Source organism: Giraffa tippelskirchi, chromosome 6 (genome assembly GCF_054371585.1).
Source record: "Giraffa tippelskirchi isolate mGirTip1 chromosome 6, T2T-mGirTip1v1.2.pri, whole genome shotgun sequence".
Taxonomy (NCBI): domain Eukaryota; kingdom Metazoa; phylum Chordata; class Mammalia; order Artiodactyla; family Giraffidae; genus Giraffa; species Giraffa tippelskirchi.
Genome location: NC_137280.1, coordinates 137,549,189 through 137,566,248, shown reverse-complemented (window position 1 = coordinate 137,566,248; position 17,060 = coordinate 137,549,189). Strand labels below are relative to the sequence as shown.

At 41.9% G+C, this 17,060-nt stretch overlaps 2 protein-coding genes across 6 annotated transcripts in view; one reads left to right on the top strand and one right to left on the bottom strand.

The window, feature by feature from the left end:
• Positions 1-17,060, top strand: part of LOC145508725 (uncharacterized) — a 617,339-nt gene that overhangs the window by 216,744 nt on the left and 383,535 nt on the right. The window contains exon 8 of one of the 2 annotated variants that reach the window (XR_014055566.1): positions 8,873-8,980. The gene's annotated coding sequence lies outside the window, so the exon portion shown is untranslated. The remainder of the gene's footprint in view (positions 1-8,872; positions 8,981-17,060) is intronic. The other variant, XM_081495991.1, reaches the window with a different exon arrangement.
• The window catches only part of GRIA1 (glutamate ionotropic receptor AMPA type subunit 1), a 337,441-nt gene that overhangs the window by 68,219 nt on the left and 252,162 nt on the right, over positions 1-17,060 (bottom strand). The window lies entirely within an intron of this gene.

Here is a 17,060-nt window from a genome sequence, read left to right as displayed (position 1 = left end):
AGAAATAGCTTTTCTTGAGCCTTTAAAAATATCTCAGATCTCCTTCACTCATGGGATTTCCCTTGAGAGAGGTGACCTGGAAAAGGGAAGATCTTTAAAGCATTCACCTTTTCAGATTCTGATGGATCCCTTAATATAGTCTGAGTGGCGACACTGAAATCCATGGAAAGTGTGATTGGTACAACAGAGATGCCGAAGGCCTTTATCCGAGATTAGATTGACTTAAATGCCACACTCCCACGATGCAGTTAGATCAGAATTTAATTATCCTAACTTAATTGTTCATATAGCTTTCTAGGAATGGTGCTATCTCAGAGTAAAGCCTATTTGTATTATCACTTAATTTTAATTGACATCTACAGAAAATGAATAATTTGGTGTCACATGAGTAAACTGTTGTTTGCTCTTTTTCCTGTAATGAAGTAGCAGTAGCTAACCTAGGTAACATGATACAATATACAGTTTCTACAGTAATTCACATGGTTTAAGTCAGTGACTTGCAAATACTGCTCCACGAAGTTTCATTGTTCTGTACATGCATGCATGCTCCATCATGTCCAACCCTTCATGACCCCATGGACTGTAGCCTGTCAGGATCCTCTGTCCATGGAAGTTTTCCAGGCTAGAATACTGGAGTGGGTTGCCATTTCTTCCTCCAGGGGATTTTCCTGACCCAGGGATCGAACCCTCATCTCCTGCGTTGGCAGGCCTATTTGTTACCACTGTGCCACCTGGGAAGCTTGTTTCATCGGTCTGCCCAAAGTAATAGTGATCATGGTGAATTCAACTTACAGGACCAAGTTAGGCTCACTCACTGGGAGATCTTCATGGTTCTGGTATCTGTAATTGTATGCACAACGTCTACTGACTTTGAGTTCTACGGTGTGGATTCCTTTGGCTTCTGCTTTAGATTATTCATACTCTGTGTGGCATGCCACGATCATGCATATGTTTTGGTTTTTCATATTGGGGACCTTAGCGACACGTTGGACTTTCATGAGTGCCATATAGACATAAAACATTACAGAATGACTGCCATACACCAAGTCCCTATGCTGGAAATAGAGATGGGTAAAAATTGGGGTTTGCTCTTAGGGAGGTTACATTCTAGCTGAGGAAACAAGAGGAACTGTAGAAGATAATGTCCTAAGAAGTAACAGAAATATGTGGAAAATACCTGAGAGTTCTGAGATAAGAACTACAGACTGTCATAGCAGGTGGAGTGGAGGAGATCAGGAGAGAATTTCCTGAGAAAGTGATATTTGAGCTGAGCTGTGGAGAATGAGTTCTCCACATTTGCACTCTCCAGGCAAAGGGACAGCACTGTGAAAACTCAGAGAGGGTCCAGGAATTTGGAATGAAACAGAACATAAGAGAAGAATATTGGAGAGGGAAAGAGATTAAAGAGAGAGGAGAGAGGGGAGAGAGGAAAAGAGGAAGAAAGGAAGAGGAGTGAGGAGGAAGACCCAAGCACACATACACACACAGAAACAAATAGGGATACAGACAAAGATAGGAAGGGAGGGGCCAGATTTTAAAGGGCTTTGAAAGTGAAAGAAAAGTGAAGTCGCTCAGTCCTGTCTGACTCTTTGCGACCCCATGGACTGTGGCCTGCCAGCCTCCTCCATCCATGGGATTTTCCAGGCAAGAATACTGGAGTGGGTTGCCATTTCCTTCTCCAGGGGATCTTCCCCACCCAGGGATTGAACCGGGGTCTCCTGCTCTGCAGGCAGACTCTTTACCATCTGAGCCACCAGGGAAGCCCCAAAAGGTTTTGAAGGCCACATTAATAGGCTTAAGCTTTATCCTACAGATGATAAAGCGTCTGCCTGCAATGTGGAGGACCCGGGTTCGATCCCTGGGTTGGGAAGATCTCCTGGAGAAAGAAATAGCAATCCACTCCAGTACTCTTGCCTGGAAAATTCCATGGACTGAGGAGCCTGGTAGGCTACAGTCCATGGGGTCGCAAAGAGTCGGACACAACTGAGTGACTTCACTTTCATTTTCTTTTATCCTACAGAGTTGGGGGAGAATTAACAGAGCCTGATCAAGGTGGTTAAAGGGCTGTATCTGAGTGTGCAGAGCAAACTCTAGGGAGAAAACCTGGAAACAAGGAGAACTTATTACTGGAGCCTTGTCTCTGGGCACATCTGACCTCATGACTGACAAAGCCCTATGTGTGAGTTCCCCGAGTTCTGAACCTCCACATGAACACAGCACTCTGCTGACTTGGCTGAGTCAGAGCAATTGCTATCTGACATAAAGGAAGAGAATGGATTATACACTTGAAATATGGGTGGTATTCATCAGTTCCTCCTCCCTCATAACTGCCTAGAAGCTAGTCTGGAACTATGTGGTCTTCTCTTTGAATTAATGCAACAATATACTGCCAACTGCTTTTCTACCAGGTTGTCCATTGCAGTCAGATTAAGGATTTCGAAGGAAAGCTTTCGGTCCATAGTTCTTCTAGTTATAAATTTTCTGATTCATCTTTTATTTCCTACTTAATATTCAGTCATTTGCCTGGTTTTCAAAACAGTTTATAATTTAATACTACTTTTCTATTTCATTTTGTATACCCTTGCATCAGGCCTTCTTCATCAGACTGTGATGATTTCTAGCTAGCTGTGATTTCTAGCATCATCAGCTAGATGATTTCTAGCTTTGTGTTTATGCCCATACTTTAAGTTTTCTCATGTGTATACATATAAAAATGTATCGAAAAATGCAAGTCATAGGTACCATTTATTTAAATGTTTATTCATTTACTGCCTCTCTCTCTTAACATTATCCATTAAGGCTGCATGATAGGTGCTGGAGTTACAGTGGTCAGCAAGACAAGGAGGTCCTGAACCTCATGGAGCTCAGAATTGGCCTAGAGCTTTGTTACTCAAAATGTAGTCCTTGGACCAGCAGCATTGACTTCATCTGGCAGTTTGTTAGAAATGCAAAATCTTAGGCCCCATCCCAGGTGATGCTAGTGGTAAAGAACCCATCTGCCAATACAGGCATTGCAGGAGACACAGGTTTGATCCCTGTGTCAGGAAGATCCCCTGGTGGAGGGCATGGCAACCCACTCCAGTATTCTTGTCTGCAGAATCCCATGGACAGAGGAGTCTGGAGGGCAACAGTCCATGGGGTCACAAAGAGTCAGACACAACTGACGCGACTGAGCAAGCTTGCAAACCCCAGACCTACTGAATTTAAACCTCATTTTAACAAGATCCATAGTTAATATTTTTTAAAGATTTTTTTTTTTTTTGATGTGGACCATTCTTAAAGTCTTTAGTGAATTTGTTACAACATTGCTTCTGTTTTATGTTTTGGTTCCTTGGCCATGGGGTATGTGGTATCCTAGCTGACCAGGGACCAAACCTGCTCTCCTTGCATTGAAAAGTGAAGTCTCAACCACTGGACCACCAAGGAAGTCCCCTAGATAATTTTTATGCACAAAAGAATTTCAAGAAGCAATGGTCTAAGAGACAGGAATTGAAAAGATAGCTGTAATAATAGCATATGGATGGCTGTGATGCTGGAGGGACAGGGATAAGAGATCTAATGCCATGCTGTTGAATGGTCAATTATGTAATGAACATTTTTTTTTTTCACTGAATTAAGTAAGCAATGGTGTTTGTGTATGTATGAATGTATGTAGAGACCACATGTTATTCTCCTTGAGAATCTCCTACTCAGCCCTGTCCTGAGTCCACTGTGGGTGACTAACACACACTTTTGCTAACACTGATTGATTGAATTGCTTACAGAAGCACTAAGACCAATTTGAGGATTTTTGAGGTTTCAGCAAATGATGCAGTTGTTAGATTTTTGCCAGTTCGGTTTTGATTTATTAAGTGTGAGGGTTTTGTTTGGCCACAGCAGAAAACGAATGTTGTCTATCCTTTTCAAAGCCACAGCATTTAACCATGGTTGACATAAACGGGGGGAGAATTCACAAGATGCAATAGAATAAAATTTTGCACAGGACAGTTTTTGGTCTGCGGCTCAAGGCTATGGATGAGTTTGCTCTTTCTGTGAGTTATTTGTATTTTTATCGTGTATGGAGAGCTGGGTGACTCATAGCTAGGTCAATACTCCTCATTTAACTGCACAACACATCCATTACTTAGTAATACCCTTAGATTCAATTGGCATAAAACTTAATACCTGAAAAAAAAATCCACATTTTTTATGTTTTCATCTCTCTTATGGTGTGTGCAGCCCTGTTTTCTCCTCATATTGAGTTGAGACTAAGGGTTAATAAAAGCAACCATGTTTTGAGTGCACAACAAATTCCTACCTGTTCCTCACTTGTTGCTGCTTCATGCACCTTCTTCTTTTACATTAATTGACATGAAAGAGGATTCATCCTTCTCTCTGGGAGAGTTTTACATGCTCCATGTTTGGATCCTTTTTCCACTCATGATTGTCCTGAGTTTAACCATCACATTTAGATTTTGAAGCACGGACAGAGTCTTAGCTATTGATTTGTTCTAGAGCTTTGAGAAAACCTCCAATCACTGGTGCTTCAACAGAATATTCCATCTCACAGTTAGAAAAAGACCACAGTTATGGTCTCATAACAGATTCTCTTCTAAACCACATTCTAGTGCCCAGCAGAATCATCCAACCTCTATTTCAGCACCCTGAGCAAGCTTCTCCAGATATCTGCTTATTAATAGGTATAAAAACATTATAAAACTCTAGTAATTAAGATAGGGTGAAGAAAGGCAAGAATAGACTAGTATATCAATAGAAGAGAATCAAAGAGTCCAGAAACATACCTATGTGCATTTGGTGATTTGAGAAAGGGGCATGCAGTGGGGAATAGGGTGGACTTCTCAATAAATCATGCTTGTTCAATTGGATATACACATGCAAGGAAAAAAAAATGACCTTGCACACATAGCTATAGGACACACAGATCCAAATGTGAAAGGTAACATTTCAGATGAAATCATAGAAGAATATCTTCAGGACTTTGAGGTAGGCAAAGACTTCTTATATAAGATACTTCTTATACAAGATACAAGCTATAAAGGAAAAACCTTGCTAAGTGGGCGACATTAAAATTATATGTTTCTGTTCCTCATACAACACTGTCAAGATAGTGAAAAGACAAACCACAGAACAGAAGATACTGATATAATAGACATCTGAAAAATGATCTGTATCAAAGTTATATAAATAATGCTTGCTGAACAATAAGAAAAAGACAACAGAAAAATGGGCAAGAAATTTACAAAGGTAATTCTTAAAAGAGGCTCTACAAGTAGTTGATAACATGGAAAAGGTACCTAACTTGCATCAGGTAGATGCATAGGAACCTGGAATGTTAGGTCCATGAATCAAGGCAAGTTGGAACTGGTCAAACAGGAGATGGCAAGAGTGAACGTCGACATTCTAGGAATCAGCGAACTAAGATGGACTGGAATGGGTGAATTTAACTCAGATGACCATTATATCTACTACTGTGGGCAGGAATCCCTTAGAAGAAATGAGGTAGCCATCATGGTCAACAAAAGAGTCTGAAATGCAGTACTTGGATGCAATCTCAAAAACGACAGAATGATCTCTGTTCGTTTCCAAGGCAAACCATTCAATATCACAGTAATCCAAGTCTATGCCCCGACCAGTAATGCCAAAGAAGCTGAAGTTGAACAGTTCTATGAAGACCTACAAGAACTTTTAGAACTAACACCCAAAAAAGATGTCCTTTTCATTATAGGGGACTGGAATGCAAAAGTAGGAAGTCAGGAAACACCTGGCGTAATAGGCAAATTTGGTCTTGGAGTACAGAATGAAGCAGGCCAAAGGCTAATACAGTTTTGCCAAGAGAACGAACTGGTCATAGCAAACACCCTCTTCCAACAACACAAGAGAAGACTCTACACGTGGACATCACCAGATGGTCAACACTGAAATCAGATTGATTATATTGTTTGCAGCCAAAGATGGAGAAGCTCTATACAGTCAGCAAAAACAAGACCGGGAGCAGACTGTGGCTCAGATCATGAACTCCTTATTGCCAAATTCAGACTTAAATTGAAGAAAGTAGGGAAAACCACTAGTCCATTCAGGTATGACCTAGATCAAATCCCTTATGAGTATACAGTAGAAGTGACAAATAGATTTAAGGGAGTAGATCTGATAGACAGAGTGCCTGATGAACTATGGACAGAAGTTCGTGACATTGTATAGGAGACAGGGATCAAGACCATCCCCATGGAAAAGAAATGCAAAAAAGCAAAATAGCTGTCTGAGGAGGCCTTACAAATAGCTGGGAAAAGAAGAGAAGTGAAAAGCAAAGGAGAAAAGGAAAGATATTCCCATCTGAATGCAGAGTTCCAAAGAATAGCAAGGAGAGATAAGAAAGCCTTCCTCAGTGATCAACGCAAAGAAATAGAGGAAAACAACAGAATGGGAAAGACTAGAGAGCTCTTCAAGAAAATTAGAGATGCCAAGGGAACATTTCATGCATAGATGGGCTCGAAAAAGGATAGAAATGTTATGGACCTAACAGAAGCAGAAGATATTAAGAAGAGGTGGCAAGAATACACAGAAGAACTGTACAAAAAAGACCTTCATGACCCAGATAATCACGATGATGTGATCACTCACCTAGAGCCAGACATCCTGGAATGTGAAGTCAAGTGGGCCTTAGAAAGCATCACTACGAACAAAGCTAGTGGAGGTGATGGAATTCCAGTTGAGCTATTTCAAATCCTCAAAGATGATGCTGCAAAAGTGCTGCACTCAATATGCCAGCAAATGTGGAAAACTCAGCAGTGGCCACAGGGCTGGAAAAGGTCAGTTTTCATTCCAATCCCAAAGAAAGGCAATGCCATAGAATGCTCAAACTACCACACAATTGCACTCGTCTCACATGCTAGTAAAGTAATGCTCAAGATTCTCCAAGCCAGGCTTCAGCAATACGTGAACCATGAACTTCCAGATGTTCAATCTGGTTTTAGAAAAGGCAGAGGAACCAGAGATCAAATTGCCGACATCCACTGGATCATCGAAAAAGCAAGAGAGTTCTAGAAAAACATCTATTTCTGCTTTATTGACTATGCCAAAGCCTTTGACTGTGTGGATCACAATAAACTGTGGAAAATTCTGAAAGAGATGGGAATACCAGACCACCTGACCTGTCTCTTGAGAAACCTGTATGCAGGTCAGGAAGCACCAGTTAGAACTAGACATAGAACAACAGACTGGTTCCAAATAGGAAAAGGAGTACGTCAAGGCTGTATATCATCACCCTGCTTATTTAACTTATATGCAGAGTACATCATGAGAAACACTGGGCTGGAAGAAACACAAGCTGGAATCAAGATTGCCGGGAGAAATATCAATAACCTCAGATATGCGGATGACACCACCCTTATGGCAGAAAGTGAAGAAGAACTAAAGAGCCTCTTGATGAAAGTGAAAGAGGAGAGTGAAAAAGTTGGCTTAAAGCTCAACATTCAGAAAACTAAGATCATGGCATCTGGTCCCATTACTTCATGGCAAATAGATGGGGAAACAGTGGAAACAGTGTCAGACTTTATTTTTTTGGGCTCCAAAATCACTGCTGATGGTGATTGCAGCCATGAAATTAAAAGACACTTACTCCTTGGAAGGAAGGTTATGACCAACCTAGATAGCATATTTAAAAGCAGAGACATTACTTTGCCAACAAAAGTCCATCTAGTCAAGGCTATGGTTTTTCCATTGGTCATGTATGGATGTGAGAGTTGGACGGTGAAGAAAGCTGAGCGCCGAAGAATTGATTCTTTTGAACTGTGGTGTTGGAGAAGACTCTTGAGAGTCCCTTGGACTGCAAGGAGATCCAACCAGTCCATCCTAAAGGAGATCAGTCCTGGGTGTTCATTGGAAGGACTGATGTTGAAGCTGAAACTCCAATACTTTGGCCACCTCATGCGAAGAGTTGACTCATTGGAAAAGACCCTAATGCTGGGAAGGATTTGGGGCAGGAGGAGAAGGGGACGACAGAGGATGAGATGGTTGGATGGCATCACCGACTCAATGGATATGGGTTTCAGTAAACTCCAGGAGTTGGTGATGGACTGGGAGGTCTGGCATGCTGCAGTTCGTGGGGTTGCAAAGAGTCGGACATGACTGAGCGACTGAACTGAACTGAGATGCAAATTAAAATGGTAATGTCCATGTATAAATGTGAGTTAAAATGTGTATATTATGATACACTTACTTGCTAAAATAAAGATTGATGTGGGGCAACTGGAACTCATATACATTATTGATGAGAGTATAGATTTGTTTTCAGAAAATAGTTTGGCAGAATCTATGATAGGAAATTATAAATAATGTGGCCCAAGAATTCCTTTCCTGGGTATATTATGCAACAGAAGTTCAAAAGTGTTCTCATTAGTTATCTATTTTATATCTGTTTTATTCCTAGTGATGTACACATGTCTGTCCCAATCTCCCTGGCAGTATTTAATTTCTTGAATTCTGATTACACGGTGTTTTCACTTGATGAAAATTAACTGAGCAGTATATTTGTGATTGATGCACTTATGTGTGTGTTATACTTCAACAAAATTGAAAAATTAAATCAGTTGTGTGTCAAACGGTGAGGATATGGGGAAGGCCAGATTCTAATTAACATCTTCCTTTGCTCAGCATGGTATATTAAATTTAAGAGGGAAGATTTCATTGACTTAAAAGGGAGTTGAAGTTAAAAAAATAAACTATGAATCTTCTCTATATAAGTAGGAAAATTCCTTTTCTATCTTTGAGTGTTGATGTGGAAGATATGGTGAAATGTAAGAACATTGGCTTTGTGGGGAAGCCTGATAGATGGACTTATGGTTTAATAACATGTGTGCCCTTTCTTCCTCTCCAGCAGATGGATGGATGAAACTGACTTCTGCCAGCATACATCTGTCCCTTTGGGTCACCTGTGGATGGCACTTAGTGCTCAAGATACACTTGAGCTTTGTAAGTTCACATTGTAAGTAACACATTGCTGCTTGTGTGTAAGTCTTATCTCCCCAGTTAGGCTGTGAACATCATGTAAACCAAGACCTGGCATTTCTTATTTCTGTGCACTCTCCACCATAATAAGGAGAGGATGGACCACAGAGGCTCACTAAGCAGGTTCCATTGTATTTGGTTAGCCAAAATGTTCGTTTGGGTTTTCCTAATATCATACAGAAAAACCTGAATGAGCTTTTTGGTCAATCCAATAGAATGTCAGATCATTCAGTCTGTGAAGTCTGAGGTCTTAGAAGGTAAGTCATTTGCCCAAAGTCACTTGGCATCATTATGTCTTCTAAGTTCCATCCTTGTGAAGCCAAGATCCCTGCACAGCGTTGGTGAGAAGAAACAAACCATGATCCTTCTGTTCTGTTCCCTTGGTCCTTCCTTCCTTAGTGCAGAGGTGCAGAAGTACAGTATCTCAATTTTGTGAATCCTGATTGTTCTGCTTGCTGATTCACAGAGCAAATACTGCCTAAATGTGGGGCCCCTTGGCTTTTGGGAGGAGGAACAATCTGTGTAGTCTTGAAAAAGTCAAAGACAGTAAGTGACCTGGCTCAATTCATTGTTCAAATCTGCAGAATGAGAACACATCACGCTTTTGTGCACCTTCTGTGCCTTTTCATTTAACTCTGGGGTGATGATGAAATTCAAATACTTATAGATCCTGAAAGGTATTGAAATTTAATCTCAGCCTTTTGAAAAATTGCTTATTGTTTGCTAAGGGTCACTTGAGTTCTTTTCAACAAGAATGCTTCATCCAAGCATGGACTATTAACATTGGTTTTCCAAAGTATAAAAATAAGGTAATTAGATAAGAAACAACCTGACTTTTGAGGCTCTATTCTGTAAATTCATTAGGGATCTAATCTATAGATTCATTAACTTAAATAATTACTAGCATCTCTTATAGACACAAACAATTAATAAGCACCGATGACACATTAATAAGCACTATCCAGAAGTGTCATATATGTGTGTATGTACCTCTACTTGTGGGGAGGTGAGAGTGAGAGATGGGGGGAGAGGGAAGGAGGAAGGGAGGGAGAATATGAATGTGAATGACTGTCTTTTACTGAGCAATTATTACATGTCAGGCACCATACCAAGTATTTAAAATTCCTTATTTTCTTTAATCTTCATAATGGTTCCAAAAGTATTATCTTTACTTTATATATAAGGTGTGGCTGATTGCTTTTTCCAAATACCACCACCACAACCTCTCCCATTCCACATGTTTTTCTTACAATGTGATTTTTGACCCTTGTCCTACTGAAAGGTGGAATATATGTTCCTTCCTTTCTGATATGGCTGGGCTGGTGACTCTGGCAGAAGTCACTCCCTGTGACTTCTCAGGGTAGGTCATGAGACGTGCTACAGCTTTTGCCTGCTTCCTCTTGGTTGCCTGTTCTTGGGACCTGGCCATCATGCTGTGAGGAACCCCAGCAGAGCATGGAGAGGGAATGTGTAGGTAGGTGGTCAGAACAACAGCCTCCTTTGCCAGCCATGTGAGTGAGTGAGCCTGCAGGTAATTCCACCCCCCACTGCCAAGTGATCCACAGCCTTGTAGTTTCTCTATCTGAGGTCCTAGGCATCTGTAAGCAAGAACAAGCCATCCCACTGTGTCCGTATCCAAGTTTCCTGACCCAGGGAATCTATGAGCAGAATGAAAAGGCTGCTGTTTTATGCCACAAATTCAGTGTGGCTTGTTATACAGTAACAGAGGCTCTGAGTTGCAAAACTAGTTGCCCAGGATCACACAGCAAATTAGTGTAAGAAGCAGAATTAAGCCTAGGTCTCACTCCAGAGAGTGAGGTTCTTAATTACTCTCTTGAAAAAGCCTTGCGTATTTGCAAGTCCTGCAAAACCAGTGTCTGTCACTCTGGGATACAGAGGAAGCCATCATAATGCTGACTGCTAAGAAACAAAACCAGATGCCCCGGAGATCAAGAGGGGACTGGTGGGCAGTGTGGTCTGGCAGGAACAGTCACTGCCCCGGTGATGAGTTTTGCCAGGGAAGCAGGCAGGAGCTCAGATGCAGTTCCTGAGGCTTGAGCTATGGAATAGCCCTGGGATAGAGTGATGCTGCCAGAATCCTCGAGTCATAACTGCATCTGGCAGCCTTCCCTCTTTTCGTGGGGACAGCCTACAGACTTCCCTCTGGCCAGTGCTGGGCCAGGAGCACATAAAGAACGGCATGTCAGCAAGGGTCTGAAAGCTCTTAGCAGAGAATAAATGGTTGGTGGGAGGCCAGAGACAAAGCTGAAAGAAAGTAAAGTAGTAACACAAAAGAAGGGAAAGAAAATTAAAAATTTTTGAACTCCTGGTGTATGCCAGGTATTAGGCAACAAGCTTTAGCTTCTCTTTGTTTGTCTGTTCTTATAAGATCCTATGATATTCGTATTAATGGCCTCTTTTTAAAATTAAAAAAAAATTTTAATTGAAGTATAGTTTACTTACAGTGTGTTAGTTACTGCTGTACAGCAAAGTGATTCAGTTATACATACATATATGCATATATATGTGTGTATATATATATATACATATATCTACAGATTATTTTTGTTATATTCTTTTCCATTATGGTTTATCCTAGGATATTGAACATAGTTCTCTGTTCTATACAGTAGGACCTTGTTGTTTATCCATCTCTGTATCAAAACTTACATCTGCTAATCCCAACTTCTCACTCCATCCCTTCTCAACTGCTCCCCATGGCAACCACAAGTCTGTTCTCTGTGTCCGTGATTCTGTTTCATAGATAGATTCATTTGTATGATATTTTAGATTCCACATATAAGTGACATCATATGCTATTTTTCTTTCTCTTTTTAACTTACTTCACTTAGTATGATAATCTCTAGTTGCATTTATGTTGCTGCAAGTGGCACTATTTCATTCCTTTTTATGGTTGGGTAATATTCCATTATATTCATGTACCACATCTTCTTTATTTAATGGCCTCTTTTTTTAAAAGAGGAAACAGACTTGGCAGTTAAGTTACTGGCTCAAGTCTTACTAGCTAGTAACTGGTGGACTAAGGTCATGCCTCAGTGTAAAGAGTCTGTGTGCAAACCAGGAGACGTGTGTTCCATCCCTGGGTTGAGAAATCCCCTGGAGAAGGAAATGGCAACCCACTCTAGTATTCTTGCCTGGTAAATCCCATGGACAGAGAAGCCTGAGGGGCTACAGTCTGTGGGGTCATAAAAGAGTTGGACATGACTTAGCAACTAAACAACAACAACAAAGATCAAAACCCAGGTCTAAGGAATTAACAGGATACTTGGTCTCGAAACACAGTCCTCTTCTCTGCTTTGCTTGGGCTCTCCTGCCACAAACCATATTTTAGCTGAGGCTCCTTCTAGAAGTACACCTTTATCCCTTGGGACCAGCCCAAGTCCCTCTTTTTCTTCAAAGCTAACCCAGACTACTACATGACTACTACAAGAGAACACACTGGTAATAGCAAACACTCTATTCCAACAACACAAGAGAAGACTCTACACGTGGACATCACCAGATGGTCAACACCGAAATCAGATTGATTATATTGTTTGCAGCCAAAGATGGAGAAGCTCTATACAGTCAGCAAAAACAAGACCGGGAGCAGACTGTGGCTCAGATCATGAACTGCTTATTGCCAAATTCAAACTTAAATTGAAGAAAGTAGGGAAAACCACTAGTCCATTCAGGTATGACCTAGATCAAATCCCTTATGAGTATACAGTAGAAGTGACAAATAGATTTAAGGGAGTAGATCTGATAGACAGAGTGCCTGATGAACTATGGACAGAGGTTCGTGACATTGTACAGGAGACAGGGATCAAGACCATCCCCATGGAAAAGAAATGCAAAAAAGCAAAATAGCTGTCTGAGGAGGCCTTACAAATAGCTGGGAAGAGAAGAGAAGTGAAAAGCAAACGGGAAAAGGAAAGATAGTCTCATCTGAATGCAGAGTTCCAAAGAATAGCAAGGAGAGATAAGAAAGCCTTCCTCAGCGATCAGTGCAAAGAAATAGAGGAAAACAACAGAATGGGAAAGACTAGAGATCTCTTCAAGAAAATTAGAGATAGCAAAGGAACATTTCATGCAAAGATAGGCTCAATAAAGGAAAGAAATGGTATGGACCTAACAGAGGCAGAAGATACTAAGAAGAGGTGGCAAGAATACACAGAAGAACTGTACAAAAAAGATCTTCACGACCCAGATAATCACGATGGTGTGATCACTCACCTAGAGCCAGACATCCTGGAATGTGAAGTCAAGTGGGCCTTAGAAAGCATCACTACGAACAAAGCTAGTGGAGGTGATGGAATTCCAGTTGAGCTATTTCAAATCCTCAAAGATGATGCTGTGAAAGTGCTGCACTCGATATGCCAGCAAATGTGGAAAACTCAGCAGTGGCCACAGGGCTGGAAAAGGTCAGTTTTCATTCCAATCCCAAAGAAAGGCAATGCCATAGAATGCTCAAACTACCACACAATTGCACTTATCTCACATGCTAGTAAAGTAATGCTCAAAATTCTCCAAGCCAGGCTTCAGCAATACATGAACCGTGAACTTCCAGATGTTCAATCTGGTTTTAGAAAAGGCAGAGGAACCAGAGATCAAATTGCCAATATCTGCTGGATCATCGTGGAGAAGGCAATGGCACCCCACTCCAGTACTCTTGCCTGGAAAATCCCATGGACAGAGGAGCCTGGTAGGCTGCAGTCCATGGGGTCGCTAAGAGTCGGACACTACTGAGCGACTTCATTTTCACTTTTCACTTTCACGCATTGGAGAAGGAAATGGCAACCCACTCCAGTGTTCTTGCCTGGAGAATCCCAGGGATGGGGGAGCCTGGTGGGCTGCCGTCTTTGGGGTCGCACAGAGTCGGACACGACTGCAGCGACTTAGCAGCAGAAGCTGGATCATCGAAAAAGCAAGAGAGTTCCAGAAAAACATCTATTTCTGCTTTATTGATTATGCCAAAGCCTTTGACTGTGTGGATCACAATAAACTGTGGAAAATTCTGAAAGAGATGGGAATACCAGACCACCTGACCTGTCTCTTGAGAAACCTGTATGCAGGTCAGGAAGCAACAGTTAGAACTGGACATGGAACAACAGACTGGTTCCAAATAGGAAAAGGAGTACGTCAAGGCTGTATTGCTTGATGTACGTCAAGCATTGTCAAACTTCTTATTTAACTTATATGCAGAGTACATCATGAGAAATGCTGGGCTGGAAGAAACACAAGCTGGAATCAAGATTGCCGGGAGAAATATCAATAACCTCAGATATGCGGATGATACCACCCTTATGGCAGAAAGTGAAGAAGAACTAAAGAGCCTTTTGATGAAAGTGAAAGAGGAGAGTGAAGAAGTTGGCTTAAAGCTCAACGTTCAGAAAACTAAGATCATGGCATCTGGTCCCATCACTTCATGGCAAATAGATGGGGAAACAGTGGAAACAGTGTCAGACTTTATTTTTTTGGGCTCCAGAATCACTGCTGATGGTGACTGCAGCCATGAAATTAAAAGACACTTACTCCTTGGAAGGAAGGTTATGGCCAACCTAGATAGCATGTTTAAAAGCGGACACATTACTTTGCCAACAAAAGTCTGTCTAGTCAAGGCTATGGTTTTTCCAGTGGTCATGTATGGATGTGAGAGTTGGACGGTGAAGAAAGCTGAGCACCACAGAATTGATGCTTTTGAACTGTGGTGTTGGAGAAGACTTTTGAGAGTCCCTTGGACTGCAAGGAGATCCAATCAATCCATCCTAAAAGAGATCAGTCCTGGGTGTTCATTGGAAGGACTGATGCTGAAGCTGAAACTCCAATACTTTGGCCACCTCTTGCGAAGGGTTGACTCATTGGAAAAGACCCTAATGCTGGGTAGGATTGGGGGCAGGAGGAGAAGGGGACGACAGAGGATGAGATGGTTGAACGGCATCACCAACTCAATGGACATGGGTTCGGGTGGTCTCCGGGAGTTGGTGATGGACAGGGAGGCCTGGCGTAGTGCAATTCATGGGGTCGCAAAGAGTCGGACATGACTGAGCGACTGAACTGAACTGAACCCAGACTATTTTAGGCCTCAATAATCTTTCTTTTCTATCTGTTGACTGTAAATCCTTCACTTGGGAATTATTCAGATGAACATTTTGCTTTATTATCTACCTTTTTTTCTGTATGTCTTGATTTTTGCAAAGTCCGGAGTCTCTACTCTGATTTCTTCCTTTTTCACACCAGCCATAATGCCTACCACTGTGCCTAAGGCAAAGCTTATATCCTAATGGCCCTCAACTAAAACATTTGATTGATTAGTCCTCACTTGAATCTGTAGGAATACATACCAACAGTAACCAGAAACAAAGCAAGATAAACTCCCTCTTCATTCTCTCTCCCCCTTCTCAGAATGGGTACCTCCACAGAGAACAGGGCATGAAAGGGAAGATGGATACCAGCTGAGTACCCAGCCAGACTTGCACAGAAGGGAAGGCATCTTTCTGCCTGACAGCCCCTTCTGTCTGCTGCTTGGTAGATAAATTACCTGGCAGCAGCAGTGGCAGGAACTTCTTGAGAGCCAAGATCCTCTGATTCAGAAATTAGACCCTCGCTGACATGGTTTCATCCACAGTGGATCAAGACTTAATACCAATCAGTAAAGGTGCTCCATGGGGAGTAGGGAGTTACTTCCTGCAGCAATTGAAGAACTGGCCCAACACTGCCCACTTTAGACTCTCTGTTTCTTAGGTGACACTCTAATGGCTATACAACAGCTTATCAGGCCCCCAAAGTCATGGTATTGAATGCGTCATTAAATCTTGTCAGCTCTGAACCCTTGGCTAATGAGTCCCTAGGGATGACAGGTCCCCCGGCTCAACACATGCCTGCTTCAGTGCCTCTGCTCACAGTGATTCCCCCACCAGAGACTTCCGTCTTCATTTCTCTCTGCTTTTGTGGAAAATCTTAGCTCATTTTCAAGGCACAGTCCAGCACTTCCCAGAGGTCTCTTTGTACTACAACCCACACTAATATTTCATTTCTCAGAAGAAAATCTAGCATGAGGTTTACATACCACAGAGTTTAGTCCTCAGAGACACATTCCCCTAGTTCCCTGTGTTCCGAAGAGGCAGCAGGATGCAGTGAAAAGAGCCTACAATTTGAGACCAGTGGGACCAGAACCCCTTCCTTATTCCCCTGCTATGCAATCCTGAAGATCCTTGCAGAGTAGCACAGGCATCCTTGTTCATCCACCCTAATAGCTGCATTGTCTGCCCCTGGATGCATCACTGTCTTCAGCTGATGAGCAGCAGGCTACTTCCAGCTTTTAAAAACAACAGTGAGAGGAGATTGATTCAAGATGGCGGAGCAGAAGGATGTGTGCTCACCTTCTGTGAGAGCACCAAACTGGCAACTCGCTGCTGAGCAACCATTGATAGGAGGACACTGGAGCCCACTGGAGCAATGAAAATCCTTATACATACCTCTTGCCACATGTGCACAACTGTTTCTAGAGGATAATTTGTCAGCTCCAGATGGACCATAATTTTAAGGCCATTTGTAATCCTTTTTGCCTTGTCCCTCCTCCATTCAAGTCTAAAATACTACAGGGAAAAACATGCCCTCTCCAGCTTTTGGCTCTGACTGTGGGATCCACCCTATGCCCACAGTCACCTCCCAGCTGAAACCAAGAGGCTGGCTCCTCCAAAGTGGCATTAGTTTCGTCTTTGCTCTTATCTGTTTCACCATCTCCCTCACCAACTGGCCGGGCTGCACACACCCTGGGTGGGGCAGAGTGCACTCCCAGGGGGTCCCCTCTTCTTCCCCAGGAGACAACTTTTAAGGAAAAAGATACTGGAAGGAATATTAATGGAAAATCTCAAAGCCAAAAAAATCTATTTTTTTTTTTTTTAAAGCTAGAGAACCCTACGGAAGAAAAAGGATGCTTTTTATTTCCATGAAATCTGACAATCCATAGGGAGCCCTGAGGGACCATCAAAAGATTTCTGATCTTAAAGACAATGGTGTCTCAAAAATAAATCACGAGTCTTTGAATCTAATAG